At 44.0% G+C, this 22965-nt stretch overlaps 1 long non-coding RNA gene across 1 annotated transcript in view; it reads right to left on the bottom strand.

Moving 5' to 3' along the window:
- The window catches only part of LOC136794054 (uncharacterized), a 264366-nt gene that overhangs the window by 239715 nt on the left and 1686 nt on the right, over window positions 1–22965 (bottom strand). The window contains exon 2 of the long non-coding RNA XR_010840264.1: window positions 5266–5325. This is a non-coding gene — a long non-coding RNA (uncharacterized lncRNA). The remainder of the gene's footprint in view (window positions 1–5265; window positions 5326–22965) is intronic.

Here is a 22965-nt window from a genome sequence, read left to right as displayed (position 1 = left end):
CCCCTCCCCACTCCATCCCGGGACTGTAGGAGAAATTTGCAGCTGCGCACCCATCTGATAGATGTCGCAGCCCGGGGACACCCGCCGAGGCGACACAGAGGGGGCGGAGGGGCGCCCGCCCGACGGTTCCCCTCTTCTCCCCCAACCCTGGGGCAGTGCCGCCCCTGCTTCAGACCTCCGGGTAGTTTTTATCCACTTCCTCCAATCCCCTGGCCTCGAATTTTTCCACCCCTAAACTCTGGATTTATGGTTAAAATGTCGACGTACACACACGAGGTTTATAAAACGCCGAAGCACAGAGAGGCTTCGCAAGCTGTAGGAGTAATGAGAATCAGATGGCTAGGACTAGAAAAATAAAATATACTCAACTGCCCTCCTGGGATTTCTTTCGTTAAGTCATTTAATGAGTATTTTTCACTAAGCGCTGGTCACCATTCTAGGCTGTGTTCAGGAACAAGACAGAATCAGCCCCTGCCCCCAGGGGGCTTACATTTTTGAATGAATGAATGAACAAACGAAGAAATGACTGAACAGGATTATTTCACACGCTCTAAGTGCTATGATTAAAAGGGTCACATTCTTGAACAGCAGCTTTTAATCCAGAGAACTCTTTGAGCAGCTGACCATCAGACTGGAACCACAGGGTGAAAAAGCACCATTCCTAGGAAGAATTAGTTGAGGGATCCATACAGTATTCTCAGGAAAGAGACTGAAAGTTGGGGCAGCACCTGAAGGGCACCCAGAGGACAGATTTCCTGCATAAGGACAAGTCTTGGAGGTTGGCATCCAGGATAAGAGAGACCTGGTCCTTCTGGTTGGGGCTCTATAACCAGGGCAAGTCCTTCCCCACTCTAGGCCTCACCGTTTCCTCATCTGGAAAATGAGATCACTGGACTAGACTCAGTATTTCTCAACCATGGTACAAATTAGAATTCCCCAGGGAGATTTTCAAAACCACTGACCCCTCTCCCTGATCCCACCTCAGACCAGCCTGGGCACTGGGCATTGGCTTTTTTTTAAAGCTCCCCAGGTAAATTTAGTGTGCAGCCAGGGTTAGGAACCAGTGATCAAGATGATCTCTAAAGTCTGGGTTTAAAGCACAGTGAGAACTATTCGGACTCAGGGTATAATCATTCCCATCATTGAGTGCTTAGCATCTACTATATAATACACCAAATATGCTATGTATATATCAATATTTAATTTAAGTTACAAAAAAAAATAAAGCTGTACCAAATTAGATATCCCCATTCCACAGGTGAGGAAACTGAGATACAGGAAAATATGAAATTTGATCAAGAGCACATACCTACTAAGTGGTCTCACCTGAATCATTTAAGCTAGAGTGCCTTTCCAGGGAAAAGGAGCAGCACATTTCTAACTAATGGAGTTGTTAATCACACAAAGTAGCTACCAAGAGAAGAGCTTTAATCAAGGGGCTACTCATTCATCTTGGACAGAGGCAGGAGACTGGCCTGGATGATCTCTGGTCATCCTGACAGCCCCAAGGTGTGCATGCCCAGAATGGGGGTCCCAAATGATAGAGTGTGACAGTCTAAGAAGACAGTCTTTTATGTTTCTCTGAAATGATCCTCTTGATCCTTTCAAAGATGATTCCCATAAAACGTGCAGCTTTGTCTTAGCCAGACAGAAGAACCATTTGGCAGGGCGAGGAAGAGAGAAGAACTTCCTGTGTACTCCAGCAGGGCAAGGATAGACTACACTCATCCTACAGTCTCCCATATGGGGCCCACCACTGCCCCTTTTCACCTCTTGACCACCTTCCCCTTGGTGCAGTTTCCTGAGGCAGAAGCCAGATGAGGGCATGGTAGGTGGGAGCTGAGACAGGTTCCCAGGAGAGTAAAAGATCTGTTAGAGCAGAGATTAGAAAAAAAAAAGGAAGTTGATCCATTCTTACAGTGGAATACTGTGCAGCCGTCAAAAAGGAGAAGAGAGCTGTATGGATAGACTAGAAATACGCCTGTGATGTACAAGGTACAGAATAGGATCTTCTCACTGATAATTATGTAAACACCACACACAGGAAACTAGCAGAACCTTCTGGAAGGACATCAAACTGTCATTAGTGATGCCAGGGCAGATGCATAGCAGGGTGGAGGGTGGGGTCAGGGGAGGGCAGTGGGGGTGTGTGTCCTATTAATGGTATACTTGTACTTTCTCTGTATTAATCTCCACATTATTTAAATTGTTGACAACAATCATGTATTAATTTTTCAAAGATAAAGATACTTCTATTTACATATAATAAAGATAAATACTAAAGGGGGAGTGTAAAAGCCCACCCTGGGCCTTGGGAATTCCATCCAGGGTACACCGCCAGCAATGCCATCTTTGCAGAGCTTTCCAGCTGGTGTTAATGGTACCATTGCTCTTCCACAGTTGCTTTGTCCTCAGTGTGTCATGTCAGTAGCAGTCTCTCACCTGGTCAGCTGCCTCCCCTCCAGTCAAGGAGAGTCCCACAGCATTTCTGGGTTACAGAATGGATTTGAGAGCTGCCAGCTCCAAGTGATGTAAGAGATGACAAAGCTCATTTGACAGGGAAAAATTAGCACAGGTGCTACTTGGCAGTGGAGGTAGGGGAAGGGAGTGGCACTGGTGTTCAAAGGCTCTGATCTCTCTGTGTGTCTGTGTGTTGTTTTGGAAGCTGAGAAATGGAATCTGACAGACCAAGACCTGAGAAAGATTTGCAGTCAGAACCTTATTCCAGAAATCTGAAAGGCCAGGGACAGGGATCTGCTTATAACATTACATGCAGAACTGTCCCCTCCAGTGATAACTCAGCAAATTCAAGGCCTAGGTGACCAACTGTTATGCTCTAGGGAGGAACTGTATGGCCACTCGATGCTTCCTCTTATTTATGTTTTCTTAGATCTTTGTACTTTATAAACAGAAAAATGTTGAGGTTAAGAGCATGAGCTAGAAAGACAGAGAAACCAGGTGGGAGTCTCAGCTCTACCACCCTCACTAAGCCTCAGTTTCCTCTTCTTTAAAATGGAAATAATAATAGTACTTACCTCATAGAGTTATTCAGTGAGAATTAAATGAGATAATACAGGAAGTGTCCTGAACCCTATACCTGGCACACACAGTCAATGATAATTATTGGTTTTATAACTGACAGTAACAAGATCCAAGGCAGTTATTAACTGTATCTTTAAATATGATACAATGAGAATAAGGAAGGTGACTGACCTTAGTGGCTCAATGATGTTCACACATTTACTAGCTTACACAGCTCAAATATAAGTCTGAATCTTGGTCTCCAGAATTAGAAGTCTTCCAGAAGACCTGTGTCCACTAAAATCCCACATGGTTGAGCTATTGCTGCATTCAAAAATTATCACCTTCATCCAAAGTTATTCAATAAGGCCCTACTTACGAATGCCCTTGTGTTGGCTGCTGTACAGATAGGTCAAAACAAATGAAATTCCTTCCTTCCATTCATCCGGGCCTGGCCATCTTTGAATCTTCCCAAAGCCCTTAAAAATTGGGATTCTTTTCCTTCTTTCCTCCTTTCCGCCTTTCCTTCCTTCCATCCTTCCTAATTCTGCTTCCTCCTTCCTCAGTCTAGTTATGAGAAAGAAGTTTCTGGGGGTAGGAGGTTTAAACTGATGGGCCATTAACAGCAGAACAAAGCAAAAGGAATTTTCCTGGTCACCAGCCAGCAACTTTAGAGTGGTGTTTAAAATTCACTTGCTTAGGGGCAGGGAGAGAGGTTGACCAGAAGACGGTGGGAAAGGATTTTTCCCAGCTGATGGGGAACTGGGGAACACCCTTTGTTATGGCCAGTAAAACCAGCAAACACCATAGCATGCTGCTTGGTTTCTGCGCTAATCGTTTATAATCCAAACTTAAAATGCGGATATGAGAAAAAACAAATGTCTGTCTGCTGAATCCATAAATAAAATGTTCTCCTTGGCTTCAGACTTAGGGAACACCTGGATCCCTGCTCTGGCTTTGACCATGATTTGCTAAAATATAACATAGCCATAAATTTATTCTGAGCCCGCAGACACAGATGCATTCTGTCTCTCTCTGTCTCTCAACCATACCCTGCCTTAGTCCAGCTGTGGCAAAGTTCAGCAGGAAAGGAGCTTCGGTCATGCAGTGTTTCCCCTACCCCGTGTTTGCATTTTTAAATTTTATTTCTTGGCAGTCTGAAAGTCACTAGGGAAGGCAGCTTCAGCACTGAATTTGTAAGCAGATCTGTTCTAGTAGAAATGTTCTTCTAGGGATCTCCTCTGCTGCGGAAGGCTGACCAGTGAAGAGTCCTATTGGAATTTGGAGGCTGGCCCTTATGACCTCCCTATACCACTCTCCCCTCTCCCACAATGCACTGCTCCAGGAACTTTCATAGCCCTGTGGCCACCTACATAGGCCTTAAAATTTCTACAACCTCTTGGGGCTTCCCTGGTGGCACAGTGGTTAAGAGTCCACCTGCCAATGCAGGGGACACAGGTTCGAGCCCTGGTCCAGGAAGATCTCACATGCTGCAGAGCAAGTAAGTCCATGCACCACAACTACTGAGCCTGCCCTCTAGAGCCCGCAAGCCACAACTAATGAGCCCGCGCTCCGCAATGAGAGAAACCACCCAATGAGAAGCCCGTGCACCACAACGAAGAGTAGCACCTGCTCACTGCAACTAGAGAAAGCCCATGCGCAGCAACGAAGACCCAATGCAGCCAAAAATAAATAAATTTATAAAAAATAAATAAATAAAAATAAAATAAAATTTCTACAACCTCTTGACCCTGGGAGTTTCTGGGGGCCCTGCCAAATTGCCCAAGACTGCTTAAGAAGTAGTTACACACATGTTTAGGTTTTCCTAGTACAATGACTTCCAAATTCTTTACAACTCAGCAGAATTCTTTTCAAAGGAACACAAAATATGAAAAACAGATTAAAACTATGGTTCCTGGTTGAAGCCAATCACAATGTTGCTTGAAATCGTCCCTAGAATTCAAAGTTTGGGGGGAAAAAAGCACTATTTTAGAATATCATTCTTTTTTTTTTTTTTTTTTTTTTAGTTTTTAATTTTTGGCCAGACCACATGGCAAACAGAATCTTAGTTCCCTGACCAGGGATTGAACCCGCACCCCGTGCAGTTGGAAGTGCAGATTCTTAACCACTGGACTGCCAGGGAAGTCCCTCATTCTATTATTACTTTAAGTAATTTTGTCATTATAATGAAGTCCAAACTCCTCACTATGCCTATAGAACCCTTTTTATCCAGTCTCTGCCTACCTGAGGTCCATGCAGTGATTTAAGCCTTGGTTTTGTTGGTGCAGGTCCTCCTCTAGCTTCCTGGGAAAAGACACACGGGAGATAAATTTTTTGACACCTTACATATCCGATCATGCCGTTCCTTTCATTCTTTCTTTACGTTTTGATTGGTAGTTTTGCTAGGTATAAAATTCTAGGTTGTAAATCATTCCCCACCAAGTCTAGGCCTCTCTAGTGTCCAGGTCTTTGAACTAGACGTTACTTTTGCATGGAACGCATACCCTCACCCTCACCACATGCCCTTGTGTAGCTAACATCTCCTTATTCTTGTCAGGGAAAATTCCCTGCCCAGCCAGCTGCCCCCGCCAAGGCCAGATAAATCCCCCTCCTAGGTGCTTCCACAACACCTGGCGTTTACCCCCTCACTACACTTACTACACCATATTATAATTACCTGTTTACTTGTTTATGTCTTCCACTAGTTTGTGAGCATAAGGGCTAAAAATACAGAGCCACAGTGCCACTCAATAAATATTTGTAGAGCAAAGGAATAAATGAATGGTTGCAATGTTTTTACTTTATTATGAGATACAACCTATAATAAGGTGTTTAACAAATGCCCTCACCAGTTGATACATCCTCCAGGTTTTACGGGTATAGAACAGAATTGGTCTGGGGGAAGAAATGCCACCTTGATATTAGGAGCACAGAAAGAACCCTTATAATTTCTTGTTCAATATCTATCTTCCATGAGGACAGGGACCAGGTCTGCTCTGCTCACTGCTGTGTTTCCAACAACCAGATCATAAGACAGCTTAATAGACAGCTGTTGAATGAATGAACCAGTCCAGACAAAGGAAGTCCTATGCATTATACCACCAAGAAAATGAAGCGAAAAAAAGTCCGTAAGCTGTCTTACAGTCTTGGGGGGAAAAAAAAGAGGTTTGGAATGAAAACACAATTCCTCATCTCCTCCCACCACACCTCCAATAGCAAACCAAAACCCTCTCCCAATTCCTTTTTCCAGATATAGGTGTTCCCTTCCTTGGACATCTGGAGTTGAAGCCCTGGAATTATTAGGCTCAGACTTGCTCCTTCATAGTCTGTTTCTTTTCAATCATCAAGTCCTGTTGCCTCCTCTCCCTTTACGAGCAGCTTTCACACCGGCCCTCCTGTTTCATTCCTCTTGCTGGTACCCCCCTCAAGGCCCCCATCACCCCACACCTAGGTTTTCACATGGCCCCCTCTTTAACTCTGTCACTTTGACATCTCTATGGGATTAACCTCTCTGAAGCATCACTTTTCATAGTGTCTCTTCACTGTCTAAAACGCCTTCAGAGGCTCTTAGTTTCTTTCCACAGTAAGTCATGACTCCTCTCACAGTTTTCAACCTTCAGAATGACTTCTAAATGCTCTGTTTTCCCTCGCTACACACACCAGCTCGCCTATCACACATATACAATTTTCACTCTGATTAGGCAAGATGCTTCACTGTCTCAGAAACAACAGAGCAGGCTTCTGCACAGTTTCCACATTCTTTTCTCTGGAATGTTCTCCTTGCCCCTCTCTTAATTCCATCCATCCTTCCAGACCTGATGTACATCTTTCCTCCTCCAAGATGCCTTCATCAACAACTTCAGGTCTCACTGATCTCTCCAACTTTAAAATCCAAATAGTGCTTATTGTCTTTGCAGCACAATTAAATCTGGATGGATGCCTTATATAAATCACTACACAGGGCTTCCCTGGTGGCACAGTGGTTAAGAATCCACCTGCCAATGCAGGGGACATGGGTTTGAGCCTTGGTCCAGGAAGATCCCACATGCCTCAGAACAACTAAGCCCGTGCACCACAACTACTGAGCCCATGTCCCACAACCACTGACACCTGCGCACCTAGAGCCCGTGGTCTGCAACAAGAGAACCCACCACAATGAGAAGCCTGCGCACCGCAACGAAGAGTAGCCCCCACTCACTGCAACTAGAGGAAGCCCACATGGAGCAACAAAGATCCAATGCAGCCAAAAATAAAAATAAATAAATAAACAAATTTAAATAAATAAATAAATAAATAAATCACTATACAGTCTACATAGGTTAGTGTGGCCTTCTCCACCTAGCCCAGCTGTTCCTTGATGGCAAAGATGTAAGGATGTACCCAAGGGCCCCTTAGAGTTCAACACATAGTAGTATTCAGGAGGTGATAAGAGAGGTGCCCTCTGCAACAGACAGACCTGGGTTAATCCCAGCCTAACCAATTACTGACTGTGTGTACTTGGGCAAGTAATTTGGACCCTCTGAGCCTCAGTATCCTCATCTGTAAAATTGGGATAATAACAGTGCTAACTCATAGCATTGTTAGGAAGATAAATTAGATAACATTAAGTAAAGCAATTTGTACATTGCTTTGAAACATGGTAAATACTAAATGTATGTTAGCCAGGGTTATAAGAGACTCCAATCCCTGTTCTTGAAGTTGAACTTTGGCCTTGATTTTATTTTAGACTTTCTATCACTGAGTCAGCCTTGCAAACAGGGATTTCCTGCCAGTCCCTACCTCTGTATCCACCCTTGGCTGGTCAAAGCATATCCCTGCAGACCGTGGCTAGAGGCAAGTTCCATCATGCAAGGTCATCTCAGGCCCCACTTTGTTTTTCTTCCGGCCCTCAGCACTCCTGGATTCAGAGCTGAAATTTTTTAGGCGTCTTTGGCTTGTGAACCTTCTTATGCCTTTCTTTATTCTACTTTTTCTTTCTCATTCTCATTGTATTATAAAAGCAATACATGCTCATTGTAAAAAAAAGAAAAATCTTTTCAAAGTATTTAAGAGTGTAAAGTGAAAAGCAAGTGTCTTGCCTCCCATCCAAAGCTCCATTCCCACTCTTCGGAATTAACCAATTGGCAGTTTCTCACGAGTATTTCGAGAAATCATCCGTGGCTATTGAAACATATACACACACATATACCGTTCTGTGGCTTGCTTTACTCACTTAACAGTCTATAGCTACACTTGATAGGTACAGCACACACTATTTTATGGTAACTTAGATTTCTTTTGTAGAGAGCAACCTTCATTGATTTCATGAGTCCTCTACAGATGGGCTGGTGGGTTGCTACTACTAAAACATTGTGATGAATATATATGTGTGTGTGTGTCTACGTATATATAAATATATAAATTATATATATACACATACATATGTATATGTATTTTATACATATATATATATAATCTGTGGACTCCTTAAGTCTTTAAGGCCTCTGATTGCCAGATTAGAGCAGACTGGGGGTGATTCTTCACCTTTGGTCCTACCTCCTGAGTCCTCCACTCACACCTAGCATTCAGTCCCGAGACCCAACGACTCACTGGTCAGCAGCAGGACCACCTTCCTCCCCACCTCAGAATAGAAGAAAGAGGTCATTAGACTGTTTCCTCAGGATCTCACGCAATACGAGTCACAGAACCCGTTTCTCCCGCTCTCTGGGACCACGGGGGAAATCCCTGGCAATGAGGAATAGGATTTCAGAATCTGCCTGCGTTTTCTGGTAGCTCTGAGGAAGTTCCAGAGAAGGAAGGAAACAAGTTTTTGGTTCGTGAGACACAATCCCAGCTGTTGTCAGTGGGGCCGGGAGGGATGTGAGTGTGACAACAAAGACAGTGGCTGAGCCGGGCTTTAGGTGGTGGCTGGGAGGAGGGGAATACACAGGGCTTTCATTGGCAGTGACTCGGCATTATTATCCTAACCCGCATCCGTCCCTTTCCACCACCTCCTTTCTCAGGCCAAGGACAGGATAGAACGGCAGGAACTGGGACTGCTTATCCCCAGGTTGGCCTGATTCATGCAGGACCCTAAGCCAGCTGCTTACTGTACCCTGATAGAAGCCCCAGGGGCCTGGGAGAAGTTAGGGCTGGAAAAAGTGCCCCTGGGCTGGGTCTAAGTTGCTTACTTGTATGTCTGTGACCCACAGCGGGTTACCAAACCATCCTAAGCTTCAGTTAGGCCATTCCCCTACCTGTAAAAAAAGCCAAAGCAACATCAACAGTCCCTGTCTTACACCGCCCTTGAGAGCAGGAAGTACACCAAGCACTTAACACAGGGCCTGGCATTACATAAGCAGTCAGTGAATCTCTGATATTTGCTTCACTGATACGTGGTGTCTCCCTTGCCTAGCACAGTGCACAGTCCAGAGCAGGTGATTAATTAAGACATTGTTTTTCAATCAATGAATGAATAACCTCTTCATTTCTGATGGGCAGATAAGAAAATTGCAAAGTGACTCCCAAGGTCTCTCCAACCTCTCACATCACTCCATTCTCACTTCTTTCCTTCTATTCCTGGGAGAAAAGATGTCCTATTCTCTCTGGCTTGACCACAAGACCCAGCCAAATAAAAAGAATGAGCTTAAGGCCAAGGTCCTGGAACGCAGCCTTATTTCAATTTCTAAAGAGAAACTGCATCCAGGACCATGGAGTATCAGAGGAAGGAGGAAAGGAAATTCACTCATTTATTCAATAATACATATAAGGCGCATCTACTGTATCTGGAAGTGAAACCAAAAGTGTCCTTCTTGGCCCTGCCTGCTCCACTCTCTTCCCATACTAGCATCCACCTCACCCCCTCAAAGCTGCCCCCACCTCTGTACTGAATGTCTTCCTTGTAGGTAGTCCTCAGGAGACCCCACTGTTAATCCAGGCACCCCTTCCTCCACTCTTTTTTTTTCTTAAATAAATTTATTTATTTATTTGTTTATTTTTGGCTGTGTTATCTTCGTTGCTGCATGCGGGCTTTCTCTGGTTGCAGCGAGCTGGGGCTACTCTTTTCCGTTACGGTTCGTGGGCTTCTCATTGCAGTGGCTTCTCTTGTTGCACAGCACGGCCTCTAGACGCGTGGGCTTCAGTAGTTGTGGCACGCGGGCTCAGTAGTTGTGGTGCACAGGCTTAGTTGCTCTGCAGCATGTGGGATCTGCCCAGACCAGGGCTCGAACCCGTGTCCCCTGCACTGGCAGGCGGATTCTTAACTACTGAGCCACCAGGGAAGTCCCCCTTCCTCCACTCTTGCTCCTCACTACCGCTCTCTCAGCACCTTTCTCCTCCCTGGGTTTCTCTGGGAGAATATATTCTTCTGTTAACCTCCAGTCTCTCTTCTCAGTGCCTGATTCTTGCCTTCTGTCATGAGCTGAATAGTGTCCCCTCCCCCTTCCCCCCAATCCATATGTTGAAGTCCTAACCCCCTGTACCTCAGAATATGACGATATTTAGAGAAAGGATCTTTAAAAAGTAATTGATGAGGTCATTAGGATGGACCACAATTCAATTTGACTGGTATCCTTATAAGAGGAAATTAGGACACAGGCAGAGGGCAGACCATATGAAGATAGGGAGATGATGGCCATCTATAAGTGACAAGAGAGAGGTCTCAGAAGAAACCAACCCTATTGACATTTTGCTCTCAGACTTCTCCCGAATTGTGAGAAAATTTCTGTTGTGTAAGCCACCCAGTCTATGGTCCTTTGTTATTGCAGCCCTAGCAAATACACTCCCTGTATTGTAGGATGGTTATTACCCACAAAGATCCCATCCTCCTCTATTAATCCACCTCCATGGCTTCAGTTATCATCCCTACTCTCCCCGGTTTCCCACTCAAGTCAACACGTCCACACATGGAGACCTGGACTTCATTCCAGCTCTGAATTCCAACTGCCTGCCAGACAATTCCTCCTGATTTTTTTTTTCCCAATCCTTAAACTTCAAGAGGTCTAGAACTACAGAATCCTTAAAGGTCAGCCCAACCACCTTGCTTTACAGTTGAGGAAACTGAGGCACTAAACAAAACAAACAAATGAAAAACGAACAGCTTTCTTCCTCACTTCCCTGTTCCCAAAAGCACCATGCGGTGGTCATCACTCAAAAATGTCAAGTCATCTTTTATTCCTTCCTCTCTTTCATCTCATAGCCAAGGAAGGAACTTCCAGTGGATTCCAAAATCATGGTGTATTTTGTCTAGAGCTTTAGTTTTATCTTGATTTCCCCTAACAGATTAAATATTTCAGTGAATTTATATTTAGATAAGTATTGAATGTTTAGGCCTCAGTAGTCTATTCTGTTAGAAAGGTTGAGGGTAAGACCACAAGCTCTAGTTTTTCACATGGTTTTGGTTCCTTGTTTCATTGTATGGCCTTAGGCAGGTTTATGACCTATAAAGTGGAGATTACAATATTACCTACATCATAGGGTTCTTACAAGAATTAAATGCGAATTTGAACCCAGTATAGTGTGATATCAAAACTCTTTGTACTATACCATATTACCTCTTTCTCTGGGAATGTAAAAAAAATTTGTTCAGTTTCTTACAGTATCATGACCAAAGTACCCTGGGTGACCTTCCCAATAAAAACAATTCCAAACACTGAATAAAATGTATAATTTCTCCAAAAATTCACTGAATTGGCAAAAAAAGTAAGAAATATGCAAAGGCCAAAAAAGAAATAAAAAGGGAACTCTGGAACCTAAGTGAGTGCCCAAGACAGATTTAGGCTAAAGGTATCTGCCAAAACCTGGTGACTTGAAGCTTCCATTTTGATGAATACAAGGGATGAGGGAGACAGTAGATAAAGCTTAAACCTGTGGGCAAGAAGTCTAATTGAATCCCTCAAAAGGGTACACAAAAAGTTACAACCTCTGTTTAGGGTCAGTGAGAAATAAATCCATGGCACAGAAGGGACTGCAAGGAAATTTGTTTGACCAACATTGATATTGGATGACTGAAGAAAAAATCTCCCTGAAAATTCATAACTACAAACCAGCCTTCATATAGTTTATAAACTAAATTCATATTACCTGTACTCTATATCAGGGGTCTCCAACCCCCGGGCCAAGGACTGGTACAGGTCCGAGGCCTGTTAGGAACTGGGCTGCACAGCAGGAGGTAAGTGGTGGGCAAGTGAGCAAAGCTTCATCTGCCGCTCCCCATCGCTTGCATTACCACCTGAATCATTCCCACCTCCAGGTCCGTGGAAAAATTGTCTTCCATGAAACCGGTCCCTGGTGCCGAAAAGGTTGAAGACCACTGCCCTATATAATCTGAAAAACGTCAAGCATGAAATTTAATTTAAGGAGCTTTCAGGTGGGAACTGAATCCTAGTAACAGGTAAGAGCAAATACAAATCCTCTCTGAAGGACTACAATTTCAACTCATGCCTCAAAGAATGCCCACGAAATTCTAATAAATTGTGCCTAAAGTTAAAACTCACAAAACATACAAGGAAACAAGGTCCCATAAAGAAAACCAGCAGAAACAAAAAACAACTAATTAGACTCACTAAAATTTGAGATATAGAAATTATCAAGTCAATAAATGTGAGCCTTAAATACATGAGCCAGGAACAAAAGACTAAAAGACTATAAAAAGTAATGAAGCCAATTTGGGTTGGGGTGTGGGGGTGTGCAGGGAGGAACTAGAATGGATTACATAGCAGATTAGATACTATTAAAGGCAGAATTCATATACTGGAAGATGGACCTGAAGAAATCTAGAAAGTGACCAGGAATACAAAGAGATAAAGAATAAAAGAACTACATATGTGACACTGAACAACAGAATAAGATGGTCTAATATATATTTAATTGTCTTTACAGAAGAAAATAAGAATAAGGAAGAAGAGGTACTTGTAGAGTTAACATCAGGACTAGTGTGAGGTGAGTGAGGGGCCTAGGGCCTAACATTTATTTTAGACAATCACTCTCAGAGCCAATCCTGCATTCACACAAACTCAAGAATGAGCATCTTTTTAAATCTGATGCCCTCACTGGCTATACACTAGTGCTGGCCCTGCTGAGAATTTTTCCAAATTGTTGTAAGACACCAAACTCTGGATTCAGAAATCCCAAGAAGAATAAAGAAAAATATATTCATGTGTACTTACATCAAAGTGAAAGTGCAGAGGGCTTGGGACAAATACAAATCAATAACAAAGAAACTACAATTAGACAGACCACAGACTTCTCAGCAGTCACAGTGGAAGTTAGAACGGTATCTTCAATGTGCTAAGATAAAATAACTGGTGATTGAGAATTTCATCCAAGAATTTAAATGATAGTGAAAGTCATTTTTAAACTCACAAAAACCAAGAGAATTTACTACCAACAGACTCTCGCTGAAGGAAATACTACAGGATGAATTTCAGGCAGAGAGAAGCCAATCTCAGATGGATAGTCTCATAAAAAGGAACCGTGAACAAAGAGATTGGTAATTCTGTAAGCCACCAATGAACAACATTTAATTGTGTAAAGAAACAGTGATGTCTCATCTGTCCTGAAAAAAAAAGTGAAAAAACTGGACTACAACAGGAAATAAATGGTGGGGGTAGTTTAAGTTAAAGTAGTTTAAGGTCACTTATTGTTTTGTTTAAGAGGGTAAAAACTGTGATTAAATTTTACTTATTTTTAAAAAAATATTAATTTATTTGGCTGTGCCAGGTCTTAGTAGCAGCACACAGGATCTTCCTTGCGGCATGCGGGATCTTTTTTAGTTGCAACATGTGGGATCTAGTTCCCTGACCAGGGATTGAGCCCGGGCCCCCTGCATTTGGAATGCAGAGTCTTAGCTACTAGATCACCAGGGAAGTCCCTGTGGTTAAATTTTAAATATCTAGAGGACCCACTAAAAGAATAAATAGACAGAGAGACTGTACCTTCCAAGGCAATCAGTGGGGGAAAAATGGGGTGATTAAAAAATTCAATCCGGGCTTCCCTGGTGGCGCAGTGGTTGGGAGTCCACCTGCCGATGCAGGGGACGCGGGTTCATGCCCCCGTCCGGGAAGATCCCACATGAGCAGCCACAACAGTGAGAGGCCCGCGTACCGCAAAAAAAAAAAAAAAAAATTCAATCCATAAGAAGATAAAGTGGAAGGAGAAAATTTAAAAAAAATAGGACATAGGGGAAGTTATGTGTAGGTGCAGGGGGTACATGGGAACTCTCTGGACCTTCCTTTCCATTTTGTTATAAATCTAAAACTGCTCTAAAAAAATTATGTCTTAGGGCTTCCCTGGTGGCGCAGTGGTTGAGAATCCGCCTGCCGATGCAGGGGTCACGGGTTCGTGCCCTGGTCCGGGAAGATCCCACATGCCGCGGAGCAACTAAGCCCGTGAGCCATGGCCGCTGGGCCTGCGCGTCCGAAGCCTGAAAAAAAAAACTTCAGGCTCTAAAAAAAGAAAAAAAAAAAAAAAAAAAAAACACACCCAGGACAAACAGCACAAAATAAGATAGAGAGAAATCTGACTAATTCAGTAATTTCTAGCTCTTAGGTAAATACATTCTAACTGAAATGTTCTGCTCTGCATTGAAAAGACAAAGCTTGTCAGAATGGCTAGAAAACAAAATCCAGTAATAGGGGCTTATTACAAGTAAAGTAAAAGAGCTAGGTTAAGGAGCTGCTAAAGTTTTCTCCTGCTTTGTCCATATGTGACTTTTCCATAAAGTCAACCAGAACAAATTTGGTCATGTGACGAGAGTTTGATAAAGGAACTATTTGCAAACATGTGGGCAGAGTGTAAGGAAACCACAGGGAAAGCACAACACCCTGGAACTGGGAAAAATAGGCCTCTGTTACCACCACTAGCACTGAAAGGCCAATGAGGGCTGGGCAGTTACGAGAACCCATTCTGGCTCTTTCCAATCCATTTTCCACACTATGGCAAGAATGACACACTCCCTAACACACACACTCACTCATACACATCTACAGCTTCAAGTCTTTTAAGAGCATCCCATAGTCCTTGAGATGGCTAAAAGTGCCTCAACACAGCCTCCAAAGCCTTTTGTGACCTGTCTTTGCCATATCGCCAGCTTTTACTGGGACCACAGTCCACCTCATTTTCAGCCTTTTAATCACTGTGGCCTTCTCTTATATTCTTGGATTCACCATGCATGTTCCTTCCCACCTCAGGACCTTGGCATATGCTGTTCTCTGGCTAGAATACTTCTCACTCTACCCTCTAAACCCTCTTATCCCCACTCATCTTTGTGGGCTGAGCTCAAGTGTCACTTACTGGAGGAACTTTCCCAAAGCCCCACCTTCATTATATACCTTCAGGACGTTAATACGTCTCCTGCAGAGTACTTATCACTATTGTCATTCTCTATTCATATTTGTACAATTATTTGATGAAGGTGTGTCCCACTAGACTGGAAGCTCCATGAGGGCAAGAATGGCACCCTTTTTGCTCACTGCTGTACACTGCCTGGCACCTGGCATCTACCAAAAGCTCAATACATATTGATGAATGAAGGAATGAAAACATCCTTACTAAGACAAGGACACTTTGCCCAGAAACGAGTGTTATATACCCTAAGAAGCTTTGCCCAGTTTCGTTACACAATTCGCATTCATTCATTCATTCACAGATTATTTACCTGCCATTTCTCTGTGTCAGAGATAACAAAGGGCAGCTTCCTTCAAAAGCCTTTTATGAACATATGGCAAGAATGTGGTGGGAGAGCCTCCAAGCCAGGGCAGTGGATGGCATCTCAGTAAACCTGGTGGGCACTCAAGGTGGAGAACAGGGAGTACCTCCCCATTCTTGGCCCATCAGACCCAGAGCAAAGGCAGATGGATTGAACAATCAACTGTGAGGCTTTCCCAGGGCCCTAAATGGTGGCCAGGACCACAGTCAATGGCACCCAAGTGATGGAACTCCGGCCATTTTGGCAAAGTGGAGCTGAAGGAGCTGCATTTGGTTGGCTCCAGACAATTGCTAACCACAGCGAAAAATCCTCTGCCTCAAAATTCCCATTTGGGAAAGGGACCAAAAGCATTTCCTTTGATTATTAAAATCTACATCCTGTTCTCTGATTTGACTGACTTTACACATGGATGGTAATGGGTCTATGCCTTGGCTTCCTCATCCTCAATAAAGATGAAAGTTTTTAGGTTGTTTAAGAGCATCAATAAATAGCAGTAGCAGCAACTAACATTTACTGAACATCACTCTATGCCCGACTCTGAGCTAAGTTCTTTATACATACATACATACATACATATATATAGTATCTCAAGCTTCATGTCAATTAGCTCATGTTGGTCCCCTGCTTAAAACTCTCCAATGACTCCCCTTGGTATTAAAATAAAATGTAAACTGCTTACCTCCACAGTCAAGGCCCTACAGGAATATGATTTCTGCTGTCTTATCCAAAATGGCCTTTCCCCTCAGTCAGCTCCAGCAGCATCAACCTTCTTTCTGCAACTCACCGACACCAAGCTTGTTCCTACCTCATGGCCTTTGTACCAGCTAGCCCTTCTGCCTGAAGTGGTCATCCCTCAGATCCACACATGGCTGCCTCCTGCTGGTCACGTGGGTCTCAGCTCAGTCACTACCTCCCTGACTCCCCTACCCCGCTCATGCTATTGCTCCATCACCACACCCTTTTTTTACTGCTGCCATAGCATGTATCGCTATCTTAAATTATCTTAATTTTTTGTTAGCTCCACTATTATCTGTCTCCCTTAACCAGAACGTACATTCCATGAGAGCAAAGTCCCATCTATCTTGTTCACTCTTCTATTCTCAGTGCCCAGAACAGAGCCCAGTACACTTCAGGCTTTCCCAAACATTTCTCAAGTAAAAAAAATGGGTGACAGATCCTGTGCAATAAGAGCTACTATACTTACGCCACTTCGTAGATGAAGGACCTGAGGTCTAGTGACATTGGGTGACATGCCCAAGGTCACAGAGGCAGAGGGTAAATAGAGAAGAGTAACAATCGTAACCAGGCCTAGCTGCTCCAGGACTTGTGCTCTTAATCACTACACAAACTGAGATTCAGCCCATGACTCCTCTCATGTATCCTCCCCACTACTACCCCCATATTCATTCTTTTTTTTTTCAAAGAAATGCTAAATTTTAAAAAAATTTTAATTAATTAATTAATTTATTTATTTAAACAAATTTTTTTTTTGCGGTACGCGGGCCTCTCACTGTTGTGGCCTCTCCCGTTGCGGAGCACAGGCTCCAGATGCACAGGCTCAGCGGCCATGGCTCACGGGCCCAGCTGCTCTGCGGCATGTGGGATCCTCCCAGACTGAGGCACGAACCCGTGTCCCCTGCATTGGCTGGCGGACTCTCAACCACCGCGCAACCAGGGAAGCCCTAATTTATTTATTTTTGGCTGTGTTGGGACTTCCATGCTGCGCGCGGGCTTTCTCTAGTTGCGGCGAGCGGGGGCTACTCTTCGTTGCAGTGCACAGGCCTTTCATTGCAGTGGCCTCTCCTGTTGCAGAACACGGGCTCTAGGCACGTGGGCTTCAGTAGCTGTAGCACGCGGGCCTCAGCAGTTGTGGCTCGCAGGTTCTAGAGTGCAGGCTCAGTAGTTGCAGCGCATGGGCCTAGTTGCTCCGCGGCATGTGGGATCTTCCCGGACCAGGGCTCGAACCCGTGTCCTCTGCATTGGCAGGTGGACTCTTAACCACTGCGCCACCAGGGAAGCCCCCCATATTCATTCTTTACATTGAACCTGGCCCAAGAGCTAGGCAGCAAGGAGACATTGAATAAAGCAGTGCAGCGAGTATGAACTGGTACAACCTCTTTGGCTAACTGGAAATACTAACACTGACCCAGTCTTCAGTTTATATCCACAGATATATTAATATGTGTTCAACCAAAAGCCATGTACAAGAATGTTCACAGAAGCAGCATTCTTCAAACCAAATGCTTGGAACAATCTAAATGTCCATTGAGCAGAATGAATAAACACATTGTAGGGACTTCCCTGGTGGCCCAGTGGTTAAGACTCCACACTTCCAATGCAGGGGGCGTAGGCTTGATCCCTGGTTGGGGAACTAAGATCCCACATGTTGGATGGCATGGCCAAAACATTTTAAAAAATTAAAAAATAAACACATTGTAGTATAGTCATAAAACAGAATATTATACAGCAACAAAAAAGAAAATACAACTACATGCAACATGGCTGAATCCCACCAGGAAAAAAGTATCTACTGTATAATTCCCTTTAAAGAAAGATTTTTTTAAATAGACTACGTTAATCTATGTTGCTAAAAGTCAAAATAGTGACTACCCTTGTGGGTGGAGGTGGGGCATGGTGGTGGTATGGGATGGGAAGAGCATGAGTGGGGCTTCCCGAATTGGGTAATGTTTTGTTTCTTGACCTGGACACTAGTTCTACAGTTGTGTTCAGTTCATGAAAATTCATTCAGTTATACACTTCTAATTTGTACACTTTTATGTTGTAAAACAATATATTTATGTTGAATCATATGAAATGCCACTTTGTCCATGAAAAGTCACTGCATATTAGCGACTTCACATGGCCCAACTAAAGTGTTATACTTCAGTGAAAGGATTACTTAAGAAAAAAATAAATCCTGCCCTGTTGAATTGCTTTGTATTTATACGTGGCTCTGAAAAACCTAGTTATGAGAAAGAGCCTGTGCCTTCCAAGCGCTCTTTGGCAGGTGGTAAACAGGCCCAGGATGGTTGTAAATGCTTCCCCAGGGCCTGAGGCTGATGCACTTGGTCGTGTACCCAGAGTCCGGAGTCTAGCCAGCCCTGGTGTAGTGCAAGTCAGAGGAGGCCTGAATGTCCTCGAGCAGAGATGAGCCTCTCCAGCCTCAGGCTCAAGGTGTCAGTGGTCCTGGAACACACCAGGTCACACCTGCCCTGCTCTTTGCACTCACTGTGGCCTCCTTCCTGGACATTTGCAAGGTTCCCGTTCCTCAGCCTTCAGACTTCCTAGAGAGGCTCTTCCTGACCTCCCTAAAGATCGTTCCCCAATCACTGTCACATCCCTTTATTGTCCCCTTCATGGATTTGACCAACTTCTGAATTTATGTTATCATTTGGGTGTTTCCTTTTTTTATTTGCTTCCCTCATTGGACTAAGGTATATGAGAGCAGGAGATTCCTATAACTTGCTCACTGTTGTACCCTCAGGGCCTGGGACGGTGCCTAGTACCTAGAAGCTGCTTAAATATTGGCTGAATTAATCAACAAATGAATGACTGACCAAATGAAATGGCATGAATGGAGGCCAGGGGAGAAAGGGTGGCCCAAATCACAAGTCAAGTCAGAAAGAAGCACGCAACCCCCATCCCTCTCATGGAACGTGAAAGCCAAGTTCAGCCTCCAGAAAACTGCTGACCCCTCCAGAGTCCACATATCCCACCCTTATCCCTGTGCTTCTCTCAGGGTCCCCATTCTGTTGTATGAAGGACACAGACACTTGTGAGGTATTTACTGAACCACCCCATAGAGTAGAATTATCATGCCCATTAAATATATAATATAGAGAGTCTAAAGAACCAGTAACCCACCTGAGATCCATCAACAATTAAGTGGCAGTCTTTGGGCAAAGTCTAAATACGTCCATTCCCAAAGTCACAGCTCACCCATCACTGCATCAGCTGAATTTTCAAGATTATCAGGGAATTTCTGTGATTTGCAAGCAAGGGCCAAAAGAGCTCCTCTTGATCTTTGTTTTTTTTCTCCTTCTTCTCTTCCTACTGCTCTCAGTGGTTGCTCTGGATTTAGCTCCCACATCTGAAATAAGCAGTGTGCTTCATTTTATGTGAACTAGTGCACATCTGAACTGTGCCATTTAAATATATTCATAAAAATATTGATTCAGTAGCCAAAACTGAAACAATGCAAATCTGACTTTACAGTCACACCTATGAGGAAACCACTCTGGACTATGTGAGGTCTTCAGGAAAGCTTATTTTGCATAACATTCCAAGGCCCTGTTCAGCAAAGAGTGAAAACCAAGGGTTTTGGAGGAAGAATGAGGAAGAGGAAGCTAGTGACCTGTATAATTGTAACCAAACTAAAATCTTCAAAATTTCCCTATTACACAGAGCAATTAGAGGGACCTCAAAACTAGCTGTGCACTTGGCTCTGAGCTAGATTACTTGAAAATATATCTTGCCCTTAGGGCTCATGATAATCCCCTGAAGCAGATACTATGACTATCCCCCTTTTTACAATAGAGATCTGAAGAGATCAAGAATTATGTAAAGTCACCAAGTGTTTTAACAACCGCCCCTCCCAATACTGATACAAGAGAATCACCATTCCCAGCTTTATATCACACTATCTGCTACCACTGAAATCCAAGCATCTAAAATCAACTCTTTGGTGAACTATTTAAGATACCCAGCCACACTGTTAAAAATATAACTTTTGTCCTGCAAAAACTGTACTAGTTAAAGAATCAATGACAGCACAGTATGATTATTTGAACTATTTCCTGATAAAGAAAACTTTGTTTCCATTTGAGAGTGTTTTTCACTTTCTGAAGTTTTGACGCACACAGATAAATAGGCTTCTCTTAAAATTCTATCTTATTCCCATTCATCAAAATGGCTGGGTACGCTGAATCATCATCGAAACATGTATTCAGCACCTAGACGCTGTTCCAAGGGCTTTATGTGCATTATTCCATTCAAGGGCCACTCAGCCCTTTTTGGTAAGTACTACTATTCGTTTTCATATGACAGAGAAGGAAACTGAGGCACGTTAAGTTTGGATAACTTGTCCAAGGCTGTGGAGCTTGTAAGGTGAGACTGAACCCCAGCAGTCTGTGGTCAGTGTTTGTACATCTGTCTTTCAAGTTCTCCAGGCTCCAAAGCTGAAACACCTGAACACAATGAGCCAGAAAGCCTAGGAGCTACTGCCAGAACAGAGCTCTAACCTCGGGTCTGACACATGGCCTTGGCTATCTTCGCTTGCACTAGCACTCCCCAAGGTTCCTTCTGCCACCCTGTGCCTGGCTGAGTCTGCATTCTGCAGATGCGAAATGCAGGGAAACTTCTGCAGGGCCCCCAGGCTGTGGCCCCTCCTTTGCTCACCTGTACTCTCGAAGGCATCACTGATGTTAACTGTAATTAAATCATTCTTTGAAACAAATAAATCATTATTTGTTTAACATCTCTCTCCCCTCCTGACTATATAAACAGTAGCAGTTCCAGAGTTTCCATATACGTAGGGGCAGGTCATCTACTTGTATTGGGGGGCTTGGTTCCAGTGCTTCCTATTTGATAGAAGGGTGAGAAAGGTCAATTGAATACAGAAATAAATGAGGTTGCTAATGAAGATTATACGTGACACCATGGTGTCACCACTGACTGTAAGCTCTATATGGACAAAAATAGCATCTATCACTGTAAAGCCAATACCTGGCACTGTGCCTGATGCATAGGAGATGTATAATAATGTTTTGTGGAATTAGTAAATAATTAAAACAGAGCCTGTGACTTCTTATCTGAAAAGGAGGAAAGATAAGACCCAGAGCACAGCTTTTTAAAGCTGCATGACATATGAAAACAGGCCGAGCACAGGAATGGCACACAGTAAGTGCTCCATAAATGTCTGCCACTGAATTAGAATTCCTGCCTCTCTTCACACCCACTGCACTCAGCTCCCAGCTTGATAAGAGGGCAAAGCCCAGAACTGAAGCCACTGGACTCCCCTTGTACACGATCTGGTAGGGGTGAAGATGAGGTTAGGGTGAACCGACTATAATTAGCATGGGCAGGAATGCAGGGCTGTTAGGGTCCACCTCCAGCAGAAGAGTTATACCTGGGGAAGAGACAGGGCAGCTTTGGAATGAACAAAGTCACAGGAAGTAGAAAAAAAAAAAAAAATCCAGCACAGGGCTACCAGCCACTCAATCCAAAGAATGAAGGTGGTACCATTAAACTGTGAAGGCACAAATGCTTTGCATTCCCCACCACCTTTCACTCTGTCCCCTCTCCCCCAACCTCTGGCCCCTGGGCTGCACACAGCCACAGAGAGGCCTCCCCACAGGCACCTTCACATCAGCCTTTCCTCATGCAGACACCTCCCCACCTGTCTCCTCAACCTCCCTCAGGTCACACCTTCCCAGTCTCCAAGTCTCATAACCACAGCCCCCTGTCAGGAAGAGACCCCCTGATGCCCAAATTAAAATCAGGTCCTTCACAGCTCTCCCCATACCCTCAGATCCTGCTTACATCTCCCTCCTAGCACTTATCAAATTGCATAGTCTGTCTTCCCCCCAAATTGTGAGCTTCACTAGGGCAGGGAGGGCTGTCTGTCTCTCACCACCAAGGCCTTAGAGTCAGGGCAGGCCCCAGGGCAGAATATATGAATAACTGACTGGATGGATGGATGGATTTCTCCTAACAGTTACCCCCAAACCTCTCCTCTCTTTAGGTTCCAATGAAGAGTGGAATATGGTCCCCAGTGCCCTCCCAGACACCAAGTCACAGTCTGCTCAGGCATCAGAGACTCCTCCCAGCTCAGGACTGGGGGCTCCTTCATGGTCCCACCATCCCACCAGAGCTGGGGTCTCCTCACTTCTCCTTCAGGAAAGCTGAGAACAGACCAGGAATGGAAGGAACACTGTCTCTTGGCTAATTCCTCTAACGAAGGACACAGGACAGCCACCCCCTACATCATCTTGACTTTCTTCCATAGTTTAGGAAGGATTTCCTTATTCCCATCCTTTTACTAGTTCCAGCAAGGCCCATGAGCAACCGTTGGCTGGAAAATCACTGCTCCAACTTTCCTTGTTTAACATGCTTAAGTGACTTGCAAGAAACAGGTTTTTAGGCTTGTGATATGAAGATGGGGTGGTAGCAAAGTAGAAAGATCCGGGTTGCAAAGATTTAGAAAATCAGCACCACCATTTATTAGATCTTTCATTTATCAGGTGCAGGACCCTTGGCCT

This window comes from Kogia breviceps, chromosome 4 (genome assembly GCF_026419965.1).
Source record: "Kogia breviceps isolate mKogBre1 chromosome 4, mKogBre1 haplotype 1, whole genome shotgun sequence".
Taxonomy (NCBI): domain Eukaryota; kingdom Metazoa; phylum Chordata; class Mammalia; order Artiodactyla; family Physeteridae; genus Kogia; species Kogia breviceps.
The sequence above is the reverse complement of the archived record's forward strand: the minus strand, read 5'-3'. Positions and strand labels throughout refer to the sequence as shown.